Genomic DNA, 20112 nt, shown 5'->3' with positions numbered 1-20112 from the left:
TTCTCTCTCCCGGCCTTGCCAGCAGCCTGCGGTGGCTGCTGATCAGCCCTGTCTCTCTGATCAGGCCCCGAGATAGGCCCGGAGATGCTGACTGGCACAGAAACCAACCAATCAGAACCAAATCTGGGTGAATTGCGAGGAGCCAATGGCTGCCTAGGAGGCGGAGCTTTTGATGCCGACTGGCATAGAAACTGACCAATCAGAACCAAATCTGGGTGAACTGCGGAGGAAGAACCTAAGGTGAGGGCTGAGGAGGGGTTTTAAGGGCAACAGCTGTTTTGTGTAAGGTGTAAGAAAGTGATTCAATTTTTTAATGACCCGTTTGGCATTATAGTGCATATGGCTGGCTATCAGTCCAGATATAGGGATTATGTGTTTTTGCCTGCCAAGAGTATCTCCTCCTGCTGAAAAAGGCTTTTTCCCCTATTTAAGCAATCCTATCCTATATAATCTATCTATACTACTAAAAGGGTAATATGCTAATTAGACCGGGTCAACCAGCCATCTTCCAGATGTCCAACTTCCTTCCGGACAAAACCATGGTGGTGGGGGTGAGGCAGAGGCAGTTAGGGGCAATCAGGCAGGAGGCAGAGAGGTTAGGGGTGATCAGGCCAGCCGGGGGGCAAGGTAGGAGCAATCAGGCAGGCAGGCAGGTGAGAGGTTAGGAGCCAGTTGTCCTGGATTGTGAGAGGGATGTCCAACTGCCGGTTTAGGCCCAATCCCTGTGGAATCGGGCCTAAACCGGCAGTCGGACATCCCCTGAGGGGTCCCAGATTGGAGAGGGTGCAGGCTGGGCTCACAAACCCCACTCCATGCACAACTTTCATGCACCGGGCCTCTAGTTGGTGTATAAAAATGCCATTCATTTCTGGATGTTAATTTGTATCCTGCTATCTTGCCAAATACATTTATTCAATTTAGTACCTTCCTGGTGGATTATTTAGGATTTTCTATGTACAATATCATGTCATCTGAGAATAATGAAAGTTTTGTTTCCTCCTTTCCAATTTGAATACCTTTTATCTCCTCTTGTCTGGTTGCTATGGCTAGGACTTCTAGTACTATCCTATATAATAAAGATGTAATATGCAAATTAATCCTCACGCCATCACAAGATGGCTGCGCCCACAGCGGAGGCGGTGTTCCCATAATGAGCAATCAGCAGGGACCTGAGGCTGCGTGGCAGCAAGCCGGGTTGGGGGACCTCAGGCTGTGCCCCCTGCCCTGGTACTGGGCCTGGGACCTCAAGCCATGCCCCTTGCCCCGGCACCGGGCCAGGGGACCTGAGGGTGTGCCAGGGAACCTGAGGCTGCACCCCCTGCCCGGCGTGCGCCGGGAGACCTGAGGCTGCACCCCCCACCCAGTGGGGCTTGACGGTGGACCTGAGGCTGCACCTCCCACATGGTGGAGCTTGACAGGGGAACTGAGGCTGTGCCTCCCCCAACGCAGCAGGGCTTGATGGGGGTAGGGCCAGCTGGGTCTGGGTCTTATGCGATTTCGAGGCACACGCAGGTGGGCAGGGACTTGACTCTGGGTCCCACAGTGCACCCCAGACTCTGACAGGAGGAAGATTTATTTTCTTTCATCTCTGATGTTTCTATTATAGAGAAAGGGCAAATAGAAATATTAAAATATTTCTTCTAATTAATTCCTTTTAATGTGCATGAACTTCGTGCACCGGGCCACTAGTGTTGAATAAGAGTAGTGAAAGCAGACCCCCTTGCCTTGTTCCTGTTCTTAAAGAAAACACTTTTAGTTTTTGCCCATTGAGTATTATGTTGGCTATAGGTTTATCATATATGGCCTTAGTTATGTTGAGGTATGATTCCTCTATTCCCACTTTACTGAGAGTTTTTAACAAAAAAAGGTGCTGGATTTTGTCCAATGCTTTTTCTGCATCTATTGATATGATTATGTGGTGTTTATCTTTCAGATTCTTTGATTTGCCAATATTAGAGCAGCCTTGCATCCCCAGAATAAATCCCATTTTATCATGGTGTATGTTTTTAAAATATTGCTGGATGCGATTTGGTAATATTTTGTTGAGGATTTTAGCACCTGTGTTCATCATTACAGGATGTTGGCCTGTAATTTTCTTTCTTTGTAGTGCCTTTATTTAATTGTGGAATTAGATAATGCTGGCTTCGTAAAAAGAGCTTGGAAGTGTTCCTTTCTCTTGAATTTTTTGGAATAATTTGAGCAGGATAGGTGTTAGTTCTTCTTTGAATGTTTGGTAAAATTCACCATTGAAGCCACCTTCTTGCCCTAGCCGGTGTGTCTCTGTTGGTTGGGTATTGTTCTCTGTACTGACAGGTTGCCAGTTCAATTCCTGGTCGGGGCACATGTCCAGGTTTCGGGCTCAATCCTTGGTAGGGGGTGTGAAAGAGACAGCACTCACATCGAAGTTTCTCTCTCTAAAAATCAATTTTAAAAAAAGATTCAACAACTTCTGAGTGGCACTGAAAATTGAGATACTACAAAGCTATTTGATCTGGCATCAAGAACAAAAAGAGATGCCACAATAAGATAGGCCAGAAATGAACACTTCAGAAATTTAGAGAGAAATTTTGGAACAGCACAGCATAAACATGGACTAAACAACCCAGAGGCAACAAGAGAACTGGTTCATACATGAAGTTTCTAGAATAAAATTAAAAAAGAATTCTTTAGTGGGCAATAAACTCTGGTGAGGTTGAGTCAGGTAGCAAAGAGAATGCCCATGGTAGAAAATATTCTGCTTCTTTTTATTTTCCCCCTTGAGTGCTAAATTAACTATGTGCAATAATCTTCTTTATGCCAAATATGGTGTGAGGATGCCACCCCAGCTGTGGTTCCTGGGCATTTAAGTCATTAAGTAGCTTCTCCACTTGGGAGTAGAGATCCAGGCCCACTTTCTGACCCCAAAGCCAGGCTAATTTAAATTTTTAGAAGTTGTAGAAAGTGAATTAGCCTGGCTTTGGGAATAGGTACATTATGGAATACAGCTCTTTAATAAGAAAAGAAGGTTGTATGTGAGAGTGTGTCAAGAATTTGTGGGGTACCTAAACTTCAGTTATACACAGGCAACTAAAGTGAGAAAACAAGGTTATATTCTATTCCAGCTCCAATTTGATTCTGGGACTGAAACAAGGAGTATCCAGGTCAGGCTGGTAGGCAAAAAGAGAGAAGGGGCAATCTAACTAGAAGGGTGAAGCAGCATAACCCAGTAGAGAGAAAACTGGATGAATAATTAGATTTGGATTGTAGTCCTAGTTAGCGTGATTATGAAAGAAGCCACATTTTTATGTGTCCCATCCCTTCCAAGGTTCAAATAAATCAGGTTATGAATGTTTGTAGCTGATCATTTGAAACTTGCTATGTATTTTCCAAAGAACTGTTTTATAAAAAGCTGTTACCTGGTGTTAGGGTAGTTCATGATGATGGGGCCTGGTTCCATCACTGTGTCCGGGACAGGGACCCCAATGGCTGATGGGCGGTCCACAGGTTACAACCTCTTTGTTGAGGGACTCCTTGAGTTCCTGCAACTTGCCTTGCAGCAGCTTGACTCTCACTCTCACATCCATGGAGTCAGAGAAAGGCAGGTAGAGCTGCAGGAGCAAATTGACAAACTATGTACCAAACTGTGTCATATCAATGTGGGTCAGAAAGTGGCCCTGGATCTCTACTCCTAGGTGGCGAAGCTACTTAATGACTTAAATGCCCAGGAACAAGCTGTCTCCATCAACAACATTCTACAGAATGCTCAAGAACCACTGAGGCCTATAACCACAGTATTGCCAAGGAAGCAGCCCAGAAAAGGGCAATGCTGGATTCAGAAGCTTACCATCTTAGTTTCCAAGCAACAGGCCAGAAGATAATCCCATGGCTTCAAATAGCACAGGTACTATTTTTCCAGCTGCCTCATTTCCTCCAGGACACCCTATAAACCTTGGGACATCAAAATAGTCCTATGTTTTATGTGTGAAGCACTTAAAAGTCTTACCCATTTATGGGAAACCAAAGAAATGTATGTACTCAGAGGATTTATTATAGTCTTGCCTCCTTCCAAGAAAGCTACATACTCAAGGCCCACCTCTACCCTCAAGCCTAGTTAACTAGGGAGGGGCTTCTTGTTGCATGGCCGGTTGTTCAGTCCTCAGCAGCATGTCCTTTACTTGTGACTTCTCATTTTCCTGTTTACATGGAGGACCTGGAAAGAGCAGGCAAAGCCAATGGGAATGACCCATATACCCTCCTTTGTGGGTTTTACTGGCTTGAACACAGTAGCAATCTTGCTAGAACCATTTAATTCAATAAATGCTTAAACATTAAAAGAAAAAAAAAAGTGGTTAGTTTCTCATATCCTCCAGAAACCTATATAAATCCCATCATAGCTGAAATTACTGTATATTTTGCAAAGTACAGTTGACCCCTGAACAACCCTTGGGGATTAGGAGCATTGACCCTCTGCATAGTAGAAAATTTGAGTATTAACTTTTGACTCCAGAAAAACTTAACTACTGATAGCCTTACCAATAACATAGTCAACACATGCTTTGTATGTTATATGTATTATATGCTCTATTCTTTTTTAAAAAACATATTTTATTGCTTTTTTACAGAGATGAAGGGAGAGGTATAGAGAGTTAGAAACATCGATGAAAGAGAAACATCGATCGGCTGCCTCCTGCACACCCCTTACTGGGGATGTGCCTGCAACCAAGGTACATGCCCTTGACCGGAATCGAACCTGGGACCTTTCAGTCCGCAGGCCGACGCTCTATCCACTGAGACAAACTGGTAGGGCTATACTCCATTCTTATATTAAAGTTACCTAGAGAAAAAAATGTTATTAAGAACATCATAAGGAAAAGAAAATTTATGTATAGTACTGTATATATTTATTGTAAAAAATCAACATCTAAGTTGACCTGCTCAATTCAAAACTGTATTATTCCAGGGTCAACTGTATAAATGTTTTTGCAACATTAATTAATAAGCAAAACTGATTAGCCAAACTAATTATATTTTTATTTTAAAAATATTTTATTATATAAAGTTATACCCACACTGTACTTTATTATTTCCTATACAATGCTATATACTTTAACCTGAGGACATTTGTAAAAGCAATACATTTCAGAAATTCCTGGAAAAATTCCACTACCTATAAGCTATTTAAGTACTGCTTACAAAAACTATCAAAAGATAGCCAGCATCGTGTAAACAGCATACACTTAAATAAGAGATAGAAGCACATATAAGCACAACCAATGGACACAAGACACTGGGGGGTGGGATGAGGGCATGTGACAAGGGGTAGGGGAGGCTGGGGCAAGGTCAATGGGGGTAAAAAGGAGATATATGTACTACTATGTGTAATACTTTAAACAATAAAATAAAATTTTAGAAAAAGAGAAGCTTAACTTACAGAATGCTATGTTTTTTATTCACTGATAAGCTAAAATTCCATTTCTAGATGTTTTTTCCCCTCATGCATTTCATTTGTTTTATTAATATGCAAAGCCCTATAAAGGGTTGCTTAACCTAGTCCAGACCCAGATCCATCCTCATGTTGACTAATCTGAAAGTAATGAAGTTCCGAAGTCTCTTTGTCAGATACAACTACATGAAACCAAGCACTAAGACTGTTCTTAAGGTATTTCTTGATAAGATATTTTAAATGTATTTTAGAGAACTGTTTCTCAGAAACAACCGTGATTTTATTCTTGAAGCATTCAAAGTGAACAACATTCCCAAGATTTCTAGTTTTTCCATTGACTTTAACGATTTCCTATAGAAACTGTTCAAAATTTCCAGAATAAAAAATTCCATATTTGGCTCTGGCCAGGTAGCTCAATTGGTTAGTTAACACCAACTGAGACACCAAGGTTGCCGGTTCAATCCTTGGTCAGGGAACATACAAGAATCAACCAATGAATGCATAAATAAGTGGAACAACAAACAAATGTTTGCCTCTCTCTGTCTCTCTCTTTCCCCCTTCCTCTCTCTCTCTAATCAGTACATTAAAAAATATTTTTAAGCCGAAAGCGGTTTGGCTCAGTGGATAGAGCGTCGGCCTGCGGACTCAAGGGTCCCAGGTTCGATTCCGGTCAAGGGCATGTACCTTGGTTGCGGGCACATCCCCAGTAGGTGGTGTGCAAGAGGCAGCTGATCGATGTTTCTAACTCTCTATCCCTCTCTCTTCCTCTCTGTAAAAAATCAATAAAATATATTAAAATATATATATATATTTTTAAAATTCTATCTTCTACTTGATAAGTAAGGTCCAAACCAAATCTAGATTGTCCTTTTAAGATTCTTGACATATTATCTTCAAGATAATCTGTGGGATCAGAGAATTTATTGTGTATTTTTTCAAATCAAAACCATTTAATTAGAAGAGAATATGGAACTGAAGAATGTATATATGAAAGAGAATTGCTTCTTGGCAATCATTTTTTTCCCCAGAGTTCAAAATATTTTTAATAAGAAGAAAAGGAGATTAAAAATGCAACACAATAAGTGGATGCTGCATGGACACCCTCACAGGACCAAACTAGAATTACAACTAAAAGACAGAAAAACTTCCTGAATAATCAACAGAAGACTTGCTAGAGAGAACCCTATAACCAAGGACCAAAAGTGGAGACTGCATAGAGACTGGTAGGAGGGACAGAGGTGTGAAAGGGCTGCCAGGGATCCCATAGACAACCACTGAAATTCTGGAAAGATATCTCAGCTGTGGGGGGTTGTCACTGAGGACTCTGGAATCTAACCCCCAAGCTGGTCCCCCCAGCAGAGAGCACCAGAACTGAGAAGGGTACCACATAACATCTGGCTGTGAAAAGCAGCAGGGTTGCTGTCTTCCAGGGACAGAGACTAGAAATGCAGGCACCCTCTTAAAGGGCCAATGCACAAAATTCCCTGTGCAGCCATCCACCTTGTGCTCCGGGAGAGGGAGGGCAGAATGGACTGGAGCTGTGTGAGCAGAGGCCATGATTGGGGGCTCTGTGGTTAGAGCACAGAAGGCAGATACCCCAAGGCAGACACCCCAGTTTCCTGTGTTGAATCATTTCCTCATGCTGTGGAAGTCATCTTTCTCATGCAGACATTTGCTATACAGGCAACCTTGCCTGGGGGGAAGACAATTGATCCACCCTATTGGAAAACACCTTGCCCCATGGTGTGGAGTTGCTGAGGCCATTAAGAGATTGAGAATAACAATTAGCATCCAGACAGAAGCATTTGCCCCACCCTGTTGAAAAAAAAACTCTTGCTGAGGAGAAACCAAGATGGCGGCCTCTCACAACCACATCACATCCACAAATAAATGGCAGGATAATTAACCACCCAGAACGGTAGGAAATCTGGCTTAGAGGAAGTTCCACAAATAGAGAAGTGAAGAAAGCTCATTGAGACCGGTAAGAGGTGTGGTGGCGCAGAAAGTGCTGGCATCTGGAAGTGCTGCTCTTTAAACCAGGAGGGAGATACAAGTTCCCGCTTGCTCTGAACTTCAGTTCCGGGTGAGACTCTGGGGGACCCAGGCACACACAGGGAGAAACTGGACTGTCTGGCATCAAGACAGGAGTGCAAGGGCAGCTTATTCTTAGAGGTGCTCACAGCAATCATTGTTCCTGCAGGGGGGCACGGGACGCAGAAACCAAGGACTTCTCTGGTTCAGCGCAGCCATTACTGTTTGCTCCACCCTGGTGATTCCCAGAGACCCCACCCCACCCAATTTACAACCCCAACCAAGCTGTGCACAGAGGCTTTTGCATATGAATGGCCTATTCTTTTGCCTAAAAGGAACTGCAGCTGGGTCAGAGAGCCCCAGAGATTCCAAAAGAAGGCCCACTACCTGGCAGCAGCAGTGGCCTTGCTTCACAGCTGGGCCTCGTCTGGGCACTTCCAAACCCCATACAAAGAGGAGGAATCTGCAGATGTCTCTGTAGCTCCTGCTGGGCAGCTCCAGACAGTGGCTGACCTTGCACCTCCTTGGAGATTCAAGAGCCAGTGTACCCAGTGGTTAGAGTGAGACCATACTGGATTACAACTCTTCACATCCATAAGAGACACATTCAAGGGGCAGACTCGGTGAGCACCAAAGCCCCACTGAAGCAAGTCCTGCTCCATAAGGGTGTCTCCTGTGCAACAGACCTTCCAGTGTAGACACAGCTGGTCACCACAGCCAACTGGACTGGAGTTCAATTCCTCCCAGTGATACCAATAGCAACAAGACTGTGCAAACAGCCCACAAAGGGGTGCAACAAGAGAATTCCCCTCAGGTGACTGGGGAGGCTGAGACACCGGACCCTATAGGACACCAACCACACAAGGCCACTCTATCAACTCAAGGAGACTAAGCAGCTACTGAGTACATAGAAACAAACATAGAGAAGCAGCCAAAATGCAGAGTCAAAGAAACAAGTCACAAATGAAAGAAATGGATGAAAGCAAAATACTGGATATAGAGTGCAAAACCACTGTAATAAGGTTACTCAAGAATCTTCTAGAAACCTCTGAGAAATTTAGTGAGACCCTCAAGGGTATGAAAAAGGACCAATCAGAAATTAAGCATACATTGACTGAAATAAACAATAATATACAGAGATCCAACAGCAGACTAGAGGATCCCAAGAATCATGTCAAAGATTTGAAATACGAAGAAGCAAAACATACCCAACTGTAAAAGCAAAAAGAAAAAAAGAATAAAAAAATATGAAGATAGTCTAAGGAGCCTCTGGGACAACTTCAAGCGTACCAACATCTGAATTATGAGGGTGTCATAAGAAGAGAGAGAGCAAAATGTTGAAAACCTATTTGAAGAAATAATGACAGAAAACTTCTGCTACCTGGTGAAAAAAAGACTTACAAGTACAAGAAGTGCAGAGAACTCCAAACAAGAGGAATCCAAAGAGGACCACACCAAGACACATCATAATTAAAATGCCAAGGGCAAAAGACAAAGAGAGAATCTTAAAAGCAGAAAGAGAAAAACAGTTAGTTACCTACAAGGGAGTACCCATACAATTGTCAGCTGATTTCTCAACAGAAACTATGCAGGCCAGAAGGGAGTGGCAAGATATATACAAAGTGATGAATAGCAAGAACCTACAACCAAGATTACTCTACCCAGCAAATCTATCATTCAGAATTGAAGGTCAGATAAAGAGCTTCACAGACAAGAAAAAACTAAAGGAGTTCATCACCATCAAACCAGTACTATATGAAATGCTGAAGGGTATTCTCTAAGAAGAGGAAGAAAAAGGTAAAGATAAAAATTATAAACAACAAAGTGACAACAAATACATATTTATCAACAAGTGAATCTAAAAATCAAGTGAATAAAAAATCTGAAGAACAGAATAAACTGGTGAATATAATAGAATCAGCGACATAGAAAGGGAGTGGACTGACAACTCTCGGGGGAAGGGGGTGTGGGGTGTGTGGGAAGGGATTGGACAAAAATCTTATACCTATGGATGAGGACAATGCGGGTAAGGGCATGGAATGGGGTGGGAACCGGGTGGAGGGGAGCTGGGGGAAGGAGGAGAGGAACACCTGTAATAATCTGAACAATAAAGATTTATTTTAAAAAAACGAAAACAAAAGAAAAAAAAACTCTTGCCAAACCTATGGATGATTGCTTGAGGCAATTGAAGACAAAATCCTATCTGTCTGTAGCAGAGGTGGTCTCTGGAGGTTTTGAGTCTTCACCTGCTCTAATTAGAAACAGTGTCTGACACTGTCCTGCACTAGAGATTAACAGGTGTAGCAGATCTACTTAATACAAAGCCACAAACCAAAATAGGCAGCCAAAATGAAGAGACAAGGAAACAACCCCAAAATGAAAGAACAAGAGAATTCTCCAGAAAAACAGATAAATGATATGGAGATAAGAAATTTATCTGATACAGAGTTCAGAATAATGATGGTAAAGATGCTCAACAGCATTAGAAAACATATAGTAACTATGAAAACAGAAATGACATAGCACAAATAAAGAACACATTGGAAGGAATACACAGCAGATTAGGGAAGCTGAGGATCTCATCAGTGAATTAGAAGACAGGGTGGAAAAAAATCACTTAATCAGAGAACGAAAAAGAAAAAATAAATAAAAAACAGGACAGCTTAAGGGAGCTGTGGGACAATGTGAAATGTAACAATATTCGAATAGCAGGTGTGCCAGATGACACAAAAAGGTACAAAGGGACAGAGAAGGTGTTTGAAGAAATAATGGCAGAAAACTTCCCAAGCTGGTAAAGGAAAAAGTCACACAAGTTCAGGAGGCACAGAGAACCCAAAGCAAGAAGAATCCAAACAGGCCCATGGCCAGACACATCATAATTAAAATGCCAAAAATTAAAGACAAAGAGAGAATCTTAAAGGCAGCAATAGAAAAGCAAAGGAGTTCCCATAAGGCTGACACCTCATTTCTCATTAGAAACTCTATAGGCCAGAAGGGACTGTCATGAAGTACTCAAGATAATGGAAAGCAAGGATCTGAACCCAATATTACTATATCCAGCACGGCTACCCTTCAAAATAGATGGTGAAATAAAGAGCTTCCCAGACAAAAAAAAAAGGACTAAAGGAGTACATCACCACCAAGCCAGCATTACAAGAAATACTAAAGGGACTGCTGTAATGAGAAGAAATAGAGAGAGAAACCTAGACATACAGAATTAAAATGGCAATAAATAAGTCCCTATCAACAATAACCTTAAATATTAATGGATTAAATGCTTCAACCAAAAGGCATAGGGTAGCTGAATCGATACAAAAACATGACCCACCTATATGCTGTCTACAGAAGACCCACTCACAGGATGAGAGTGAAGGGATGGAAAAACATTTTCCATGCAAATGGAAATAGAACAAAAGCTGGAGTAGCAATACACATAACTGACAAAATAGACTTCAAAATGAACTCCATCACAAGAGACAACAAAGGTCACTACATAATACTAACAGGATCTATCTTACAAGAGGCTATAACCCTCGTAAACATATATGCACCCAATAAAGGAGCACCTGAATATATATATATATATATATATATATATATATATATATATATATATATATATATATATAATATTTCTAGAGGACTTTAAGGGAAAGATCAATAACAAAACAATCATAGTAGGAGATTTTAACACTCTGCTGACTTCACTGGATAGATCTTTTAGACATAAATTAACAAGGAAACAGTGACTCTAAAGGACACACTGGATTAGATGGATTTAATTGACAGTTATAGAACCTTTCACCCCAAAACTGCAGAATATACATTCTTCTCAAGTGCACATGGATCATTCACAAAGATAGACTACATGCTAGGACACGAAACAAGTCCCTATAAGTTCAAGATGATTGAAATCATATGAAGCATCTTCTCAAACCAGAGTAGAAAGAAATTAGAAATCAACAACAGTAGAAACACCCAAAAAAACATTCAAACACATGGAGGCTAAATATCATGTTATTAAACAATGAATGGGTTACCAACAAGATCAAGAAAGACATAAAAAAAAACTTCCTAGAAACAAATAGAAATGAATACACAACAACCCCAAATTTATGGGACATAGGAAAGCAGTCCTGAGAGGAAAGTTCATAGCACTACAGGCTTACCTAAAAAAGAAAAAAAAAATCAACAATAAACCATTTAACCCTCCAACTTAAAGAACTAGAAAGAGAACAACAAGAAAAGCCCAGAGTAAGTAAAAGAAAGGAAATAATAAAGATATAAAGATTAGAGCAGAAATAAACAAAAACAGTACAAAAAATCCACAACAATACAAAAATCAATGAAGCCAAGAGCTGGTTCTTTGAAAGGATAAACAAAATTGATGAACCATTAGCCAGACTCATCAAGAAACAAAGAGAGAGAGCCCAAATAATTAAAATAAAAAAGGAAAATGGAGAAGTAAATACTGATACCACAGAAATACAAATGATTTTAAGAAAATACTATGAAAAATTATATGCCAAGAAGTTGGACAATGTGGATGAAATGAACAAATTCCTCGAAAAATACAATATTCTAAAACTGAATCAGGAAGAATCAGAAAACCTGAATAGGCCCATAACAACTGGGGATATAGAAGCAGAAATAAAAAAAACTCCCAGCATACAAAAGCCCAGGTCCAGATGGATTCATAGGGGAGTTTTACCAAACTTTCAAAGAAGAATTAACACCTATATTTCTCAAACTATTCCAAAATATCCATAGGAAGGAACACTTCCAAGGTCTTTTTATGAGGCTAGCATTATCCTAATTCCAGAACCAGATAAAGACACTACAAAGAAAGAGAACTACAGGCCAATATCCCTGATGAACATAGATGCTAAAATCCTCAAAAAATATTAGCAAATCGGATCCAGCAATATATTAAAAAGGTCATAAACCATGACCAAGTGGGATTTATTCCAGGGATGCAAGGCTGGTACAATATTCACAAATCAATAAACGTGATACATCACATAAACAAATAGAAAGACAAAAATTACATGATCATATCAATAGATGCAGAAAAAGCGTTCGACAAAATCTAAAACCCATTTTTGATAAAAACTCTCAGCAAAGTTGGAATAGAAGGAGCATATCTCAACATGATAAAGGCCATGTGTGACAAACGTACAGCGAACATCATACTCAATGGGCAAAAATTAAAACCATTTTCCCTAAGAACAGGAACAACACAGAGATGTCCACTTTCACCACTCTTATTCAACATAGTACTGGAAGTCCTGGCCACAGCAATCAGACAAAAAGAAGAAATAAAAGGCATCTAAAATGGAAAGGAGGAAGTAAAACTCTCATTATTTGCAGATGACATGATACTGTACATAGAAAACCCTAACGACTCCATCAAAAGACTACTAGGTTTAATAAATAAATTTGGCAATGTTGCAGGATACAAAATCAATACCCAAAAATCAATGGCTTTTTTATACACCAATAATGAATTCTCAGAAAGATAAACTAAACAAACAATCCCATTTATCATTGGAACAAAAAATTAAAATACTTAGGAATAAACTTAACCAAGGAGGTAAAAGACCTGTACTTGGAAAAGTACAGGACATTAAAAAAATAGATAGTAGAAGATATAAACAAGGGGAAGAATATGCCATGTTCGTGGATTGGTAGAATCAACATCATTAAAATGTTCATACTACCGAAGGAAATCTACAGATTCAATGCAATCCTTATTAAAATACCAACAGCATATTTCACAGATCTAGAGCAAATACTCCAAAAATTTATATAGAATGAAAAAAGACCCTGAATAGCTCTAGCAATCTTGAGAAACAAAAACAAAATTGGAGGACTCACAATATCAGATTCCAAATTATATTACAAAGCCACCATATTCAAAACAGCCTGGTACTGGCACAAGAACAGGTACATAAATCAATGTAACAGAAATTGACCCAAGCCATTATACTAAATTATTATTTGACAAAGGAGGCAATAGATTCAAAATATTCTCTTCAATAAATGGTTTGGGAAACTAGACCACCAACTTACACCATACACAAGAATAAACTCAAAATGGATAAAAGAATGGACTTACATGTAAATGTAAGCCGTGAAACCATAAAAATCCTAGAAAAAACCATAGACAGCAAAATCTCAGACATCTCTTGTAGCAATATGTTTATGGATACACTAGAGGCCTGGTGCATGAATTTGTGCACGGTGGGGGGGTGTGTCCCTCAGCCCTGCCTGCACCCTCTCCAATCTGGGACCCCTCGAGGGATGTCCGACTGCCCGTTTAGGTAGGATCGGGCCTAAACGCGCAGTCGGACATCCCTCTCACAATCCAGGACTGCTGGCTCCCAACTGCTCGCCTGCCTGCCTTACTGATTGCCCCTAACTGCTTCTGCCTGCCAGCCTGATCACCCCCTAACCACGCCCCTGCCAGCCTGATTGATGCCTAACTGCTCCCATGCCAGCCTGTTTGCCCCTAACTGCCCTCCCATGCAGGCCTGGTCACCCCTAACTGCCCTCCCCTACAGGCTTGATCACCCCCAACTGCCCGCCCTTGCAGGCCTGGTCCCTCCCAACTGCCCTCCCCTGCTGGCCATCTTGTGGTGGCCATCTTGTGTCCACATGGGGGCAGCCATCTTGTGTGTTGGAGTGACAGTCAATTTGCATATTACTCTTTTATTAGATAGGATAGAGGCTTGGTGCACGGGTGGGTCTGGCTGGTTTGCCCTGAAGGGTGTCCCAGATCAGGGTGGGGGTTCCCTTGGGGCATGGGGCGACCTGGGTGAGGGGCCTGTGGTGGTTTACAGGCCAGCCACGCCCCCCGGCAACCCAAGCATAGTCCAGGGCTGGCTGGAAGCAGGTATTTGGGATTTATTTATCTTCTATAATTGAAACTTTGTAGCCTTGAGCAGAGGCCAGGGCAGGCCAGGGCAGGCCAGGACAGGCGGGAAGCTTGGCTTCCTCCATCACCGGGGTCAACCCAAGCCTCCTGCTTGCTCCAGCTCTGTGGCTGCCACCATCTTGGTTGGGTTAATTTTCATACGCGCTCCTGATTGGCTGGTGGATGTGGCTTGTGGGTGTAGTGAAGGTACAGTCAATTTGCATGTTTCTCTTTTATTAGATAGGATTTCCTAGGACAAAGAAAACTGAGGAGAAAATAAACAAATGGGACTAGATCAAAATGAAAAGCTTCTGCACAGCAAAAGAAACCATCAACAAAATGAAAAGGGAGCCCACTGTATGGGAGAATATATTTGCTAATGATACATCTGATAAAGGGTTAATATTCAAAATATATAAGGAACTCATACAGCTTAACAGAAAGAGACAAACAATCCAATTAAAAAAATGGGGAACGGACCTAAATAGACACTTCTCTAAAGTGAGTGGACATACAGATGGAACAGAGTGCAGAATCTCAGAGGGAAGGCAGGGGAGGGTGGGTGTGTGGGAGGTAATCAACCAAGGACCTTATATGCATATATGAATGTCCCATGGACACAGAGAATGGGGCAGTGAGGGCCTGGGGCAGGGGGCAAGGACAGGATGGAGAGGGGTAATGAGGGGGAAAGGGAGACATGTGTAATACTTTCAACAATAAAGAATTATTTTTTTTTAAGTAATAAGAAGAAAGGATCGCCTGGCTGGCATGGTTCAGTGGTTAAGCGTTGAACTATGAACCTGGAGGTCATGGTTCAATTCCTAGTCAGCGCACATGCCCACGTTGTGGGCTTGATCCCGTGTGGGATGTGCAGAGGCAGCTGATAGATGATTCTCTTTCATCATTGATGTTTCTATCTCTTTCTCCTTCTCCCTTCCTCTCTGAAGTCAATAAAAATACTTTTTTTAAAAAAAGAAGGCAGGATTTAGGGTTAGTTTTTATAGTCAAGGCTGGCCAATACCTCTGGCACAACTGGAACTCTTGGCCCTCAGAGTACACACTGGGTTCGAACTTGGTGTTCCCTGGCCCTTTCCCAAATGCCTATACATCTCTTGGCACTGGAGAACCAGAGAGCATGATGGTGCCACAGTCTTTGAGGGAGTCCAAGGCTAGCTAGTCCAAGGTGAGGATCTTGCCCCTGGTTTTGAAGAGTGGGTTCCCAGGGTTGCGCACACACTGTGCACACACCTTCAGTTTGAGCACCTCCTGTACACACATATCCTGGGTTATCACCCCTACAACCACAGTGGTTTTGCCGTCCTGGCCAGGAAGCTTCATTCTTCGGATCATCAGGGGAAGAAACAGAGGTGACTGGGTGGTGCTACTTATGAATAACTTCTTCAGCACCACTTGGTTGAACATGGAATTGGTTCATACAGTCATAAACCTGTTCAGCTTGATCAACAGCCTTAGGTAGATGTCCTTGCTCTTGGGCTACCTGTGCCCAACCTTTCAGTCTGTTGTGGCTGACATGGACTCCCAGGACCAGAAAGAGAGAACTGCTTCATGGCACTTTCAGTGGCAGTAGCTCACAAACAGAAAAGAAGCAAGAGAGAGAAAGGGAAGAAAGGAAGAGCTGTGTATGTTTTTAAGGAATATAATACAACTAATGTTTAGAGGGTGAAAAAATTGGCCAGGCTGGAAAAAACTAGGAGAAAGACACTAGTTTGAATCAAAGGAAGAAAGAAAGTGGGGTGGGGCGAGTGTCTAACATCTAGGTACAGGGGTCAGTAATCTAGATTCCAGGAGGTTAGGCCAGAAACACAGTCAGAAAACAGATCTGAGGCTGTTAAGTCCCAAGAGAAAGGTGGGACAAATGTTCAAAGCAGGGTCAAAGATTCAGGATATCAGTTCCAATAGAGGCAGAGGCAGGGGTCAAATTGTGAGATTCTAGTTAGAACCCAAACTCAGGGAACATGGAGGCCACACTTTCAGCCAGACCCAAGACATGTAACACTCATTAGCTGCTCGGACCAGAATTGGTTCCAGACTGTGGATGAAAGCTGGGGTGAGTGGAGAGTACAGTGAGGAAACCAAGCAAAAACTACAGAAACTGAACCAGAGTTAGAGATATATAGAAAGAAAGAAGTCTAAAGTTGATGTGCCTATCCATATGAACACTGAGAAGTGGCCCTTAGAAGAAAAAAGTAGAAGGCAAATCACTCACAGGGGAAGAAGGTGCACAGGAAGAGACAGAGAGAAGTCTGTGACCACCACCAGGGGGGCACCTCCAGTTCCAAGACAGATTTGTTGATTTACAGCAGCACAGGGGCACTCTGGTGTGGCACAAGAATTCTTAAAACATGCTATACCTGACTACATAGGCACTGACCTCTTTTCCCTTAGATTGTCAAAGAAAATGACAACAGCCAACACAATGATAGCTGTCTGGTGTGAATGCCCTGCCTTGAGCCATAAATATATCCTATATAATAAAAGGCTAATATGCAAATAGACCAAGCAGCAGAACAACTGGAACAACTGGTCACTATGACATGTGCTGACCACCAGGGGGCGTGTGTGGAACATGGTGGGCATTGGCCGTGGCGGGATGGTGGAGGTGAGCGGGGGCACCAGACCAAGGCGAGGCGCCGGTCACTGTCATCAGAGCAAGCCTCTGGTGGTTACTGAAAATTCTTTGCTCCCACGCGCCATGGTCCCGCCAGGCACTTGCACCCACTGCAGCCGGCGCCACCACTCACACCGGCTGCCGGTGCCCAGCGCCAGTCCTGATCACTTGGCGCCATCAGCGGGTGTGATCGGTGGCTGCTGGCCCTGATTGCCCCTGAGGGCTTCTCCACCTCCCCCTGCTCCTGAGGGGCGATTGGGGTAGCACCCACTGATAGCACCGGCCCTGCTCACACCCGCTGCTGGTGCTGGCCCCAATTGCTCTGCGCCCTCAGTGGGTGCGAGCAGGGCCAGCACCATCAGGGTGTGGGAGCGGCGGCAGCGCGAGCGGGGCTGCCGGCAGACAGGGGACCAGGGGCCGTGGCGGGAGGGGCCGGGCGGGGGCGTGGAGGATGGGCCGAGACCCACCCCTGTGCCCACCGCAGCCTCTCAGCCCACAGTTCCTTTCAAGGTGCCCGAATTCGTGCACTGGGCCCCTAGTGGTCACATCACATAATAAAGTTGCATATGATTGGTTAATTCTTGGTACCACAAATTCTTTTACACAAGTATAGACACCTGATTTTTATTATTATTATTTTTTTAATCCTCACCCAAGGACACCTTTTCCATTGATTTTGAGAGTGGAAGAGAGAGAGAAAGACAGAGAGAAACATCAATGTGAAACACAAGGACTGGTTGCCTCCTGCATGCACCCCGACCAGGGCCCAGGCTAGGGAGGAGCCTGCAACCGAGGTACATGCCCTTGACCGAAATCTAACCCAGGACCCTTCGGTCCACAGGCCGACACTCTATCCACTAAGCCAGTGGTCGGCAAACTCATTAGTCAACAGAGCCAAATATCAACAGTACAACAATTGAAATTTCTTTTGAGAGCCGAAAACCGACTTCTGCGCATGGGCCACGAAGTTTCAATCGCACTGTATGTGCGTGCCCGCACGTGGTATTTTGTGGAAGAGCCACACTCAAGGGGCCAAAGAGCTGCATGTGGCTCGCGAGCTGCAGTTTGCAGACCACTGCACTAAGCCAAACCAGCCAGGGCTAGACACCTGATTTTTTAAAGTCACTTTGGAGCAAAAAGGGTAGGTAATTACTATTACTATTGTTTTTGTAAATAAATCAAAATTAAATATTTTTTGTCAGATAAACAAAAAACATATTTCTTGGTTTCCGTAGAATTTTAGTAATTAGTTTATGTGTGCTATGAGATGAAAAAGATTGAAAATCGCTTGAAAATCGCTGACTTACAGGATTGTGGAGGAGGGAAGAGGACAACAGAGTAGCCTTCAAGTGGAGGTGGGAGGATTGTAACCAGCATTCAAACATACTAGAGTAACCAAAACATGCTTTCTAGTATTGTTAACTGTTCGAGGCACTATTACGAAGCTGGCTAGTGACAAGAGGCCAGGTAAAAAGGTTAAACAATCATAAAAGATAAAGGCAAGAATGAAAAGACGAGGAAAACCAGGAAAAAGAAGGTGGGGAAAGAACAGTCAGGATATAATGGATTCGAAACAAATGTTAAAGGAAAGCAGTAACCCTTTAATAAAAGAGAGGCAAGTGTGGAAAGTCAAACTGATATGTGAGGAAATGAAGAAAAACGGGAAAATGTCCAATTCAGGTTATGTGATTAATTCCACAGTGGCTTGTCACCCCTTTACATCTTGCCTATTAATAGAATATCTACAGAGTAGCTGTGCTTTAGAAACACACCAAAATCTACCCTCTGCTCTTTAAAATATACGGTACAATTTGAGGATGAATTTTAAATCATTAATAGTTCCAGGTAATAAAGGAGCAAAACTACAAACTTTGGAGCTGTTTCTATGCAGAGGTGAGGTGAGGGTGGGGGAATATTAGAAGATGAAGTATTTTGAAGTAGTTGATTCATAAAAGATACACTGAAATATACATTTTCTTTAAGAAGTTGGATTTTTTTTTAAAAAAATGCTGCCTTATAAAAACAAAACAGGTTATTAAAACTACCAGAATAAAGAGAGCGAGAGGTGGGAGAAAAGTACCCAGACTCCAAAATCTATCACATAACGTTCATCACGTTTGCCATTCTCTCCAGACTTTACACTGCTCAAACCTAGGAGAGGACCTTTGATTTCACCACCCTCCCCTTTGTGATTGTACCTGTCACTCAGCAGTACCTGATAAATCTGGGGAAGCATCAGGAGCAGTGCTTCCTGTCTGAGAGGTCCTTTGAGACTTGAGTAGAATGCAATAAATACGAAATTGCAGTGATCAGTACAAATGTCTGGGCATTCATTGTAGTTTTTCCAAATTTCTGGTCAGTTTTGGAGGTGATTTTCCCTTCCTCCCTCCCCTCCTCACCAAGCTGAGAATTCTAACATACTGTAGAATGTAACATTTCTGAAGTGGAGGCCTCAACTTCCTTCTCCTAGTCTTCTCTCAGCCTAAGGCCGAGGTCGGCAAACTGCGGCTCGCGAGCCACATGCAGCTCTTTGGCCCCTTGAGTGTGGCTCTTCCACAAGATACCACGGCCTGGGTGAGTCTATTTTGAAGAAGTGGCGTTAGAAGTTTAAGTTTAAAAAATTTGGCTCTCAAAAGAAATTTCAATCGTCGTACTGTTGACATTTGGCTCTGTTGATAATGAGTTTGCCGACCACTGGAAGGCGTACAGGTCTCCACCGCCAACACCTCACACCCGCAGACCGCCTCCCTTTCCCACCCACCACCTTCCTCAGCACTCGGTGGCGGTGGCGGCCGCCGGAGCAGCGGCAGGACTCGGAGCGTCTTTTTTACAGCTTGTCTTCTCTGGGGCGGTCACTCGGTCCGTTTCCGGGGATGGTGGGCGGGGTCGCTCTTTCCCCCTCCGATTGGTGCCTCCCCTACCAGCCCTTCCCGCTGCCTCCATCCTCCTGGGTTCCACCTCAGTCAGCCTTCTGCCTTCTCCCCTTGGGGAAAGCCAGCTCCTTAGTTTCCGGTCTGGATAAGAGTGTAATAACACGTGGAACCACTTAATTTCTCGGGGCCTTAGCCGTCCGCCGAGCGCAGCCCACCGGTCCTACCGCCCTCAGCGCAAACA

General features: G+C 42.9%; 2 pseudogenes; one reads left to right on the top strand and one right to left on the bottom strand.

The window, feature by feature from the left end:
* The first annotated feature begins 3413 nt into the window (after positions 1-3413).
* Positions 3414-3925, top strand: LOC103304596 (SNARE-associated protein Snapin-like; annotated as a pseudogene).
* Positions 3926-4094: 169 nt separating this feature from the next.
* LOC103304597 (60S ribosomal protein L18-like) lies at positions 4095-19417 on the bottom strand (annotated as a pseudogene).
* Positions 19418-20112: the final 695 nt, after the last annotated feature.

This window comes from Eptesicus fuscus, chromosome 7 (assembly GCF_027574615.1).
Source record: "Eptesicus fuscus isolate TK198812 chromosome 7, DD_ASM_mEF_20220401, whole genome shotgun sequence".
Lineage (NCBI taxonomy): Eukaryota > Metazoa > Chordata > Mammalia > Chiroptera > Vespertilionidae > Eptesicus > Eptesicus fuscus.
This window is presented reverse-complemented; position numbering and strand designations above follow the sequence as displayed.